This window comes from Scomber scombrus, chromosome 17 (assembly GCF_963691925.1).
Source record: "Scomber scombrus chromosome 17, fScoSco1.1, whole genome shotgun sequence".
Classification (NCBI taxonomy): Eukaryota; Metazoa; Chordata; class Actinopteri; order Scombriformes; family Scombridae; genus Scomber; species Scomber scombrus.
Genome location: NC_084986.1, coordinates 28,023,836 through 28,032,824, shown reverse-complemented (window position 1 = coordinate 28,032,824; position 8,989 = coordinate 28,023,836). Strand labels below are relative to the sequence as shown.

General features: G+C 43.1%; 2 pseudogenes; both read right to left on the bottom strand.

Annotated features, from left to right (window-relative positions):
* Nucleotides 1-969: 969 nt before the first annotated feature.
* On the bottom strand, nt 970-1,823 carry LOC133997484 (uncharacterized; annotated as a pseudogene).
* Nucleotides 1,824-2,958: 1,135 nt separating this feature from the next.
* Nucleotides 2,959-5,245, bottom strand: LOC133997408 (uncharacterized; annotated as a pseudogene).
* Between the last annotated feature and the right edge of the window lie 3,744 nt (nt 5,246-8,989).

Genomic DNA, 8,989 nt, shown 5'->3' with positions numbered 1-8,989 from the left:
GGCTAGGACATTTTGGGAAATGCAAACAGACACAGTGACGGTCAGTGCCCTGTTGCAAACATAATGATTACTTAGGGGTAAAGGGAGGGGTAGGAAGTGATAGAGATGTAGGGTGTAGCATAAAGGAAAAGGTTGAAGCCAGGTGCCAGGTAGATGGGAGGCACAGGATGCAGTACCAATCTTCTAGGTGAGTGTGGGGAGGGAACCGTTGTGGGACTCTGGGTGGGGGAGCTGTCTCGTCATCTGGTCCTTGTTGATGACCCCCAAAATACCTCCCAGAGGACGGGAGCATGTGTGCGTTTTTTGATGTTGGTGGTATTGTGGCAGATGTATGATAAGTATGTGGGACAAGACCAATGGCCGAGAATTTTGATAATGTTGTCCGGGATTCCTTGCCATGAAGCTGAGGAAGCGGCTCCGATGCAAAATGAATGACCTGAATATGGTTCTAGGGGTATTCCGTATTTCATCAGTATTTGGCATAGGTGGAAGTAGAACCAAAAGCCTCTGGTTACCAAACCTGTCTCCGTAATGAACAGTGGGTCAAGGGGTGATTCCCGGCTCGCTTGTCTTAATCGGATGTAGTTACTGATTGATTCATAAGGGCTCATGACGGAACGGAATTGGAAGACGGGTTGTGACTGGATGGACTGATTAGTCTTGCTCTTCCTAAGGTGGAAGTTAAGTGTGTCGGGTGGGTAGACTGATATCAATCAATCAATCAATATTTATTTATATAGCGCCAAATCACAACAAAAGCCTGTGAGACGAGAAAGCACAGAGAACTCCTGGGAATAAGTTTAATTTAGTGAATGAATTAATAGTACATAGATGTAAATGGATATAGATGGAAAGAGAGAGGGAGAAGGAGAAAGGAGAAAGGAGCTCAGTGCATCATGGGAGTCCCCCGTCAGTCTAAGCCTATAGCAGCATAAACTAAAGGCTGGTGGATGACAAGCCTGGCCGGCACTAACTATAATCTTTATCAAAACGTAAAGTTTTAAGCCTACTCTTAAAGAGGGTGTCTGCTTCCCGGACTGAATCTGGAAGATTGTTCAACAGGAGAGGAGCCTGATAACTGAAGGCTCTGCCTCCCATTCTACTTTTAGAGATACTAGGAACCAGTAAGCCTGCATGCTGGGAGCGCAGTGTTCTGGTAGGTACATAAGGTACTATGAGCTCTTTCAGATGTGATGGAGCCTGATCATTAAGAGCTTTGAAAGGGAGGAGAGGGATTTTAAATTCTATTGTGGATTTTACAGGAAGCCAATGCAGCTAAGCTAAAATAGGAGTAATGTGATCTCTCTTTCTAGTTTTTGTAAGTACGCGTGCAGCTGCATTCTGGATCAGCTGGAGAGTCTTTAGAGACTTGTTAGGGCAGCCTGATGATAATGAATTACAATAGCCTAGAGGCTAGTCCAGCCTAGAAGTAACAAATGCGTGGACTAGTTTTTCAGCATCATTTTGAGACAGGATGTGTCTGATTTTTGCAATGTACAGGCAGTCCTTGAAATCTGTTTTATATGGGAATTGAAGGACAAATCCTGATCAAATATAACTCCTAGGTTCCTTACAGTAGTGCTGGAGGCCAAAGTAATGCCATACAGAGTAGTTATATGATTAGATCATCTGTTTCTAAGGTTTACTACTAAGGTTTAGTAGCAGGAAGTTGCAGGTCATCCAGGCCTTTATGTCCTTAATGCATGTTTGTAGTTTAGTTAACTGGTTGCTTTCTTCTGGCTTTATTGAAAGATATAATTGTCCGCATAACAATGAAAATGTATTGAGTGTTTCCGAATAATATTACCTAAAGGAAGCATATATAAGGTGAATAGTATTTGTCCAAGCACTGAACCCTGAGGAACACTGTGTCTAACTTTTGTTTGCATTAACATGCACAAACTGAAATCAATCTGACAGATAGGATTTAAACCAGTGTAATGCAGTTCCTTTGATGCCAATGAAATGCTCAAGTCTCCATAACAGGATTTGAGGATCAATAGTATCGAAGGCAGCACTAAGATCTAACAGGACGAGGACAGAGAGAAGTCCATTGTCTGATGAAGTTAAGAGGTAATTTGTAACTTTTACCAACGCTGTCTCTGTGTTATGATGGGCTCCAAATCCAGGCTGAAAATCCTCAAATAAACTGTTATTTGTTAGAAAGTCACACAACTGATTGGCGACTGATTTCTCAAGGATCTTAGAGAGAAAGCGGAGGTTAGATATAGGTCTATAGTTGGCTAAAACCTCTGAATCAAGAGTAGGCTTCTTAAGAAGTGATAAAGGGGCCGGATAAAGATTCGGCATACAGGCCAGGAGGACGGTACACTATAACAAATAAAACTGGCTGTAAAGTTTTCCAGGTTGGATGAGAACAAGACTTTCAAATGATTATTTATTAAATTTAGGTCCGGGGTCTTTCGGCCTGTGTCTCGAGGAATGTGAGTATTAATATGACTGGGAGGATATGTCGGATATGGTGGCGTGTTGCGATGGGTGTCACAGTCTGTCCTGCTCTAGCTCAAGTTTGGACTGATTACCCGTGTACTGACCTGCCTCCGATTAAACCTTTTGAATTCTTCATTGCCTGATGTCTGCTTTTTGGGTCCATCTACAACTTGTGCCTGATAATGGGTCGTAGTAAAAAGAGGAAGTTGTGAACTCGGAACAGCGCAGGAAGCCGATGAATGCTAGAAGAAACATGGATTCCAAAACCTTATCTATGTACGGGATAGGTAGTCTGTGCGGAGGGTTGTTATACAATGGATGAGGAGGTCTGAGGTGAGTGGTGAACATTTCGGTGTGTGATGTGGTTCGGCTATACGGAGTCCTTTAATAAACATATGGATTTGCGAGTGGGAAAAGCTTGGTCATGGAGCTCCGGAGGACAATTTGATGATAAAGTTGATTCCGCTGTTATGGATGTTTACGACTGCACCGAGTATATGGTGATATTCATTTGGACCACTCGTGCCCCCAAAGGATGGCTGCAACAATTACTGGACATACATTTCTTAGATGGCGTATGGAGGGGTCAGGGATGAGAATTTGCAAGGCCATGTGGGGGAGAACCATTAGCCGCTGTAGTAGCCGCCGAAGCCAATGGAAGGGATTGCGTCTGTGCTTATTTCAATATCTCCGGGCCTGGAGACATAGTCAGTGTAAAAGAAGGGAATGCCATTCCAAGTAGACAGAACTTGTTTCAACAGTTTTAATTCTGTGCTGCATCCTTCATCCAGGGCGATGTGTTCGTGGAGAGATGGAATGGAAGCAGCTATCGTGAGGAGATGTGAAAGGAAGGCCGGGCCTTGGGGAATGATATGGATGGCATAGTTGAGGTGGCCTAACAGAAAAAGCAGTTGGCATTTTGTGCACTGGGGAGCCAGGAGGAAGTTGGAAATGAGGAGTGAAATCCTATTAAATTTGTCTGTATGCAGGGATACTTGGAGCTGAAGTGAGTCTAGGGTTATGCTGAGAAATTCAAGTAATGTGCTGGGGCCCTGTGTTTTTTCAGAGGAGAGTGGGACTCTGAGGTCACGGAATGCGGAGACCAGAGTAGTGAGACCATGAGCAGGGAGAGAAGATGGAGGCGTAACTGTAAGGAAGTCGTCAAGTAAGTGAATAACGTGCAGGAGTTTGTAGTTATTGAGCAGGATCCAGCACAGGGCCTCAGACAGGGAGTCGAATATTTTAGGGCTTCTTTCACATTCGAAAGTCAGGCGTACTGAAAAGTAATAAGCGCCCTTCCAGAAGACGCCAAAGAGATGCCAGAAGTCGAGATGAATGGGAAGGACTTTAAAGGCACTAGTGATATTGGCCTTAGACAGCCAGGCTCCATTCCCTGCAAGACGGATGAGAGAAATGGCATGATCCATTGTTGCTGCATCGAGAAGTCCTGGCTGTGGATCAGGCTATTGATACTTGGGACAGTGGAGCCGTGGGGGGATGAGAGGTCGATAATTTTGAGTCTCCTCTTACCTGAGTCCTTTTCCTGGCTATGCCTATTGAATTGATTCTGAATGAGGGGAAAGGTGGGCTGGTGAATGGGCCAATCATTAACTAGTCCTGGACTTCACTGTTAAAGAGTATGTCAACAGAGTCCGGATCTGACGTGGCTGACTGGAGATTGTGACAGATATAGGAGGAATCGGGCAAGACCTGCTAGCCAGGATGGAACCCGCGCTTGAAACCCCATATGAGGAAATCGACAAACTGGTGATCTGGGTTGTCTTTTAAAGCCTGAGCTAGGGCAGGGATGTTAATGGGAGTATCAAGGTCCTTACATAAGGCTTGTTTGTAGGATTGGGGGGACATTTGTTCTGGCGTGGGCCCCACCACAGAAGGAGCAGGTGTGGAGGAAGCAACAGCTGGAAACGCTACAGCTGAGGCCGTTAAAATTATTCCAAACCATCCGCCCGCCATGGTAGAGCACTGGTCGGCCTCTTCTGTCCACACCTTTAGGAAGAGGGCCAAGGGCGGTTGGCTGGATGTTGACTGGTAGAGGGGGAATGGAAGGAGTGGGGGCTGTGGAAGGCAAGCTGAAGATGGCATGGTTGGGTTTCTGTATGACTGGAGGGCGAGGCAAAGGGGTGATGAGCAGGGTGGGATGGGGCGCCGCATGATTCACAGTTAAGTGAGGAGCGGGCCGCAAAGACATGGCAGTATAGTTCATTGTCTGAAGAACCCCAATATGTCCCCTGGTTGAATTGATTGAGTCTGCCTGCAGCTTGGGACGCGGAAAGAACATGGTATGTATGAAAACTGTTTCCTCCGAATCACAATGAAAGCTCGAGGATCCTGGATAAGTAGTCGTCTAGCTCTGGCCTTCTGTCTGGGAAGGCTGATTGGATCACATAGAGAAATATAGAAAAGGAGAAAGGGAATGCACGTACGCGGCAATGCTGGGACCGTGGAAGTGGCTGGGGATCGTGGAGGGAGAGTGCAGTGTTTTGTTGTGAGTCCATGTACAGTTTGAAAAGTGCTGACTTTCTGTCCAAGTGGTGGAAAGGGATGTGCAACCGGTTGAGTTCTTGCTTTAAATGGGCAATGGTCCAGTCAGATACTTTTGGAGTTGGGTGACGGTCAAGAAGTTGACGGCGTGGTGGCTGGCAGAGGTGGCCCCGGCTCCTAGATCTCGAGCGGGGTAAAGCGGGACGGCAGAGATGAGCGGCGTCCCTTGAACGCCAACGGCGGGATCTGCCCCTAGAGTTGCTGCAAAGTGTTTCCCAGATGACTGAGGCATTGTCAGATGAAGAGGGACGTGAACCGCAGGAAACTTGATTGGCTTAGTGTATCCAAGGTTGTTGAAGTGACTGGACTTCTGGTGGCGACTCCCGGACTGCGAGAGATGGCTGGAGGTTGGCGAGAATGCGGTCAGTGTATTCTGTCACAGATCGTGTCCAAAATGAGACGAAGGGTGTGACTTAAGTATGGCTTGTGTGGAAATTAAGGAGGTATGAGGCGTGGTCTCTGTTAATGAACCTAGTTATAAAATTTAATGTAGTAGGAAAGTCCAAAACCTTACCAAAGACTTCCTTCCTCGTCCTGATGAGCAGGCACTTTTTTGACACAGCTGATGTCTGGAGGACCCTGCGAAGAGTGAACATACGGAAAGCAGCAGGCCCTGATCACATACCAGGACGTGCTCAATGTGCTGACCAGCTGTTGTACCATCATGTTTCAAAACTGCTGCCATCATACCAGTGTCTACAAAACCCCACAATTAAATGTCTCAATGACTACCGCCCCGTAGCACTCACTCACTCTGGTCCACTACTAATCACATCGTGAAGTATGTAGACGACACAACAGTAGTGGGCCTCATCCGGGACGACAATGACCTGGCCTACAGAGAGGAGGTGAACCAACTGGTGTACTGGTGCAACACAAACAACCTGACCCTGAATGTCGAGAAAACAAAGGAGATCATTGTCGACTTTAAGAGGAACCTGCACAGTCACACACCACTCCTCATCAACAACAGGGAAGTGGAGGTAGTCAACAGCACCAAGTTCCTGGGGGTGTAGATAACAGACACTATGTCCTGGTCTCTTCAAACGCAGCTGCGGCTGGCTGCCTGTCTTTGCTGGATCACCTCCTCCTCCCTTTACCCCTCCCCCATGCAAAAGTTGTTTTTTGTGTTCCTATGTTGTAAAATGTGCCTATATGTGCTTATGTTGCTGGGGTTTTTTCCAGCTCTGGGAGCTGCCATTTTTTCCTCCTCCTCTCCCCTCGTTTCTTTCCTTTTCCTCTTTTTAAAAGCTCAGTCATCCGGTTATGTCTGTCTTATTGTATGTATTTGTATGTTGTATTTGTACGGATGGGATGATTGCTGTAATTTCGTTGTACTTCTGTACAGTGACAAATAAAGCCTATATTGATTGATAATGCCTATATTGATATTTAACTTTAAATAGTATTGTAATTTCCTTTGATAAGCTTTGATATAATTTAAATGTGGTTTCCGGCATAATTTATTATCTAATATTACTCTAAGAAATGTAATTTCAGGCACTATTTGTTTCTATTTTGACATAATGTATCATGAGTATCTTATTTGAGTTAGTTAAATGATTCCAAAAGATTTTAAATATAGTTTTACTTAAATTCAGTGTTCATTCGTTAGAGTCAATTTCATTCTACAGCATTTCCAGTTCTTTTTCCACCATATTCAAAAGTTACAAATTCTTACAGCAGCAAAAATATATTTATGTACAAATAAATAACAATGGTACCAACACTGAGCCCTTGAGAACCACACAAGTAGTTGCTATTTACAGTTTATTTGCACGTATTTATACCTATTCTCCAGGTAACTGCTTAACCAAGAGAGTGTTACCTCTGTAATTCCATATCTTTGTTATTTCTGAAATAATTATTCATGGTCAACAGTATTGAATGTTTTTTGTTTGTTAATCCAGTAATACCCCAGCTGTTCATTCTTTGTTTTCTATTGCAGTTAATATTTCCTCCACAAATTCCATTAGTGTAAATGAATCTGTCTTTTGTAGGAGTAAAGAAACAGATCTGTATTTAGAAAGTACATTTGTCTCCAACCAGTCAAATAGGTATGCTATTAGCTGTTTTCATTTTGCTTTGAAATACACCAGTTTGTAGAGACTGATACAACTATTTGTAATAGGTTTCACTGCACACTCAATATATTTTTAACTATTCCATACCAGTCTTTAGATTTTCTTACTATTATGTTACTATGTTTTTAAAATGTCAATCATTTATTTTTCATCTGTTCTACTTATAAACATGGTCTTATTTAAATTCATAATTTATATTTCCAGGTCATCTCTACCACCGGGCTCTGCAGTCTCCTGAGCCAAATCTGGACCAACACTGACAACACACTACTCATAAAAATATATTTGTTTTTTATATGTCTTATGTGTGTGTCCTACTTCTTTTGTTAGGCCTAGGCCTAATGGATGCTGGGCTGAGACATGCATTATACATATAGCAGGTTCATGATAGGACCATGTGACCTGGGAAGATTTTTGCAGTGACAGCATACCTAGTTTGAGAGGGGATTTGTAGTTTTTTTTGCACTGAGTGGGAAAATTGTGTCTTTCTGGAATAATTCTGTTTTCAGTCCACTGTTTTTATCTCACAAAAATCAATGGTTAACCCATTGCCACTTCCCAGGTATTTCGTCACATCACTGTCTGACTCCTCTCTAAAAACTAAAGGAAAAACATGATAGGATACATTTGACTGAATTGGAAGTGGCCATAATAAGCAGAAATCAGTAGGAATCACCAAGCAAAAAGCCTCCCCTGCTGCCAGATGAGTAAGTGATGACGGCTTTTCTATTGCAATGTATCTGCCTGTGATTGAGTGGAGTGCACCATTAAGATTGGGGGTTTCTGCTGATTATTTCCCAGCAGAGTCCTTAAAAGCATCTGTCAGCACTGTCAGGGGACGGCTCACAGACAAAACACACTGCAGAATGATGAGGTCCAGGGTGATTTCTGGGGAAGATTACAGTAGCCTTCCTGCATCTGGAAGGTTGTTTTAATCACAACTGAAATTATGTGTGATGGCAAATTGGATGAAAGCTTCCTTCTCATACTATTTACAGTTAAAGGTGCTTTGCAATGCTGCTAGGCAATTAACCCCCAACTGCTGCACTGGACCTCAGTGGCAAAGATGCTCATAGTGTCACCTAGATCAAACACTTTAAAGAACCATTTGGTTGAAGGGAATGTTATCTGCTTTTCCTGCTATATGTACCAACAGAAAAACTAGTGTAAGCCTTTTTAATGTGCTAGAATATATTTTGAACATTACATTAGCTGATAGGTAGAAACAGGTTTGCATCAAACTTCTAATTCTAAGCCTTTTTACATGCACCATTTGTATGGATAATTATGAATTTGCATATTTTCTTTGTGCCTGTTTGTTAGGGTATTTCTATGTATGCCATGGCTAATACCAAAATATGTTAATTCTGTTGTTAACATTGCAGTTGTTAAAATTATTCAATATAGTACCTTTCAGTGTTTTGGCATCTGACAAGCCTTCAAATTCATTCATCAATTTCTGAATTACTTCCTAGATTGTATTTTCATGTTTCACCAGTACCTAATGTAACCAAGTCTTGAGGAACAGTGCTAGGCTGAGAGGCAGTTTTGTCATAGTAGCCACAGTCAGGATATGAGGATTATATCGTGCAAACACAACACCCCCAAAATATGTTTTCCAATATACAGTCTTAAGAAAATGAATGGCTGTAAAATGAAAAAGCTTGACTCAAATAGTCTGAAGTCAGCTAGAGTGAGTCTCTAGTTCAGATGCTCCATGAACCCAAAAGGGGTTTTTGCCATACATATACTCCCACAATCAGCTTTCATTGGAATCAGTTGGAATCACAGTATCTAGCTCACTTAATACATCAATGAAAACAACAATAAACCCCCCACCAACACAGAGCTGTTTTCAGTCTGAACCCCTCGTAAGAGTCTACAGCCATGCT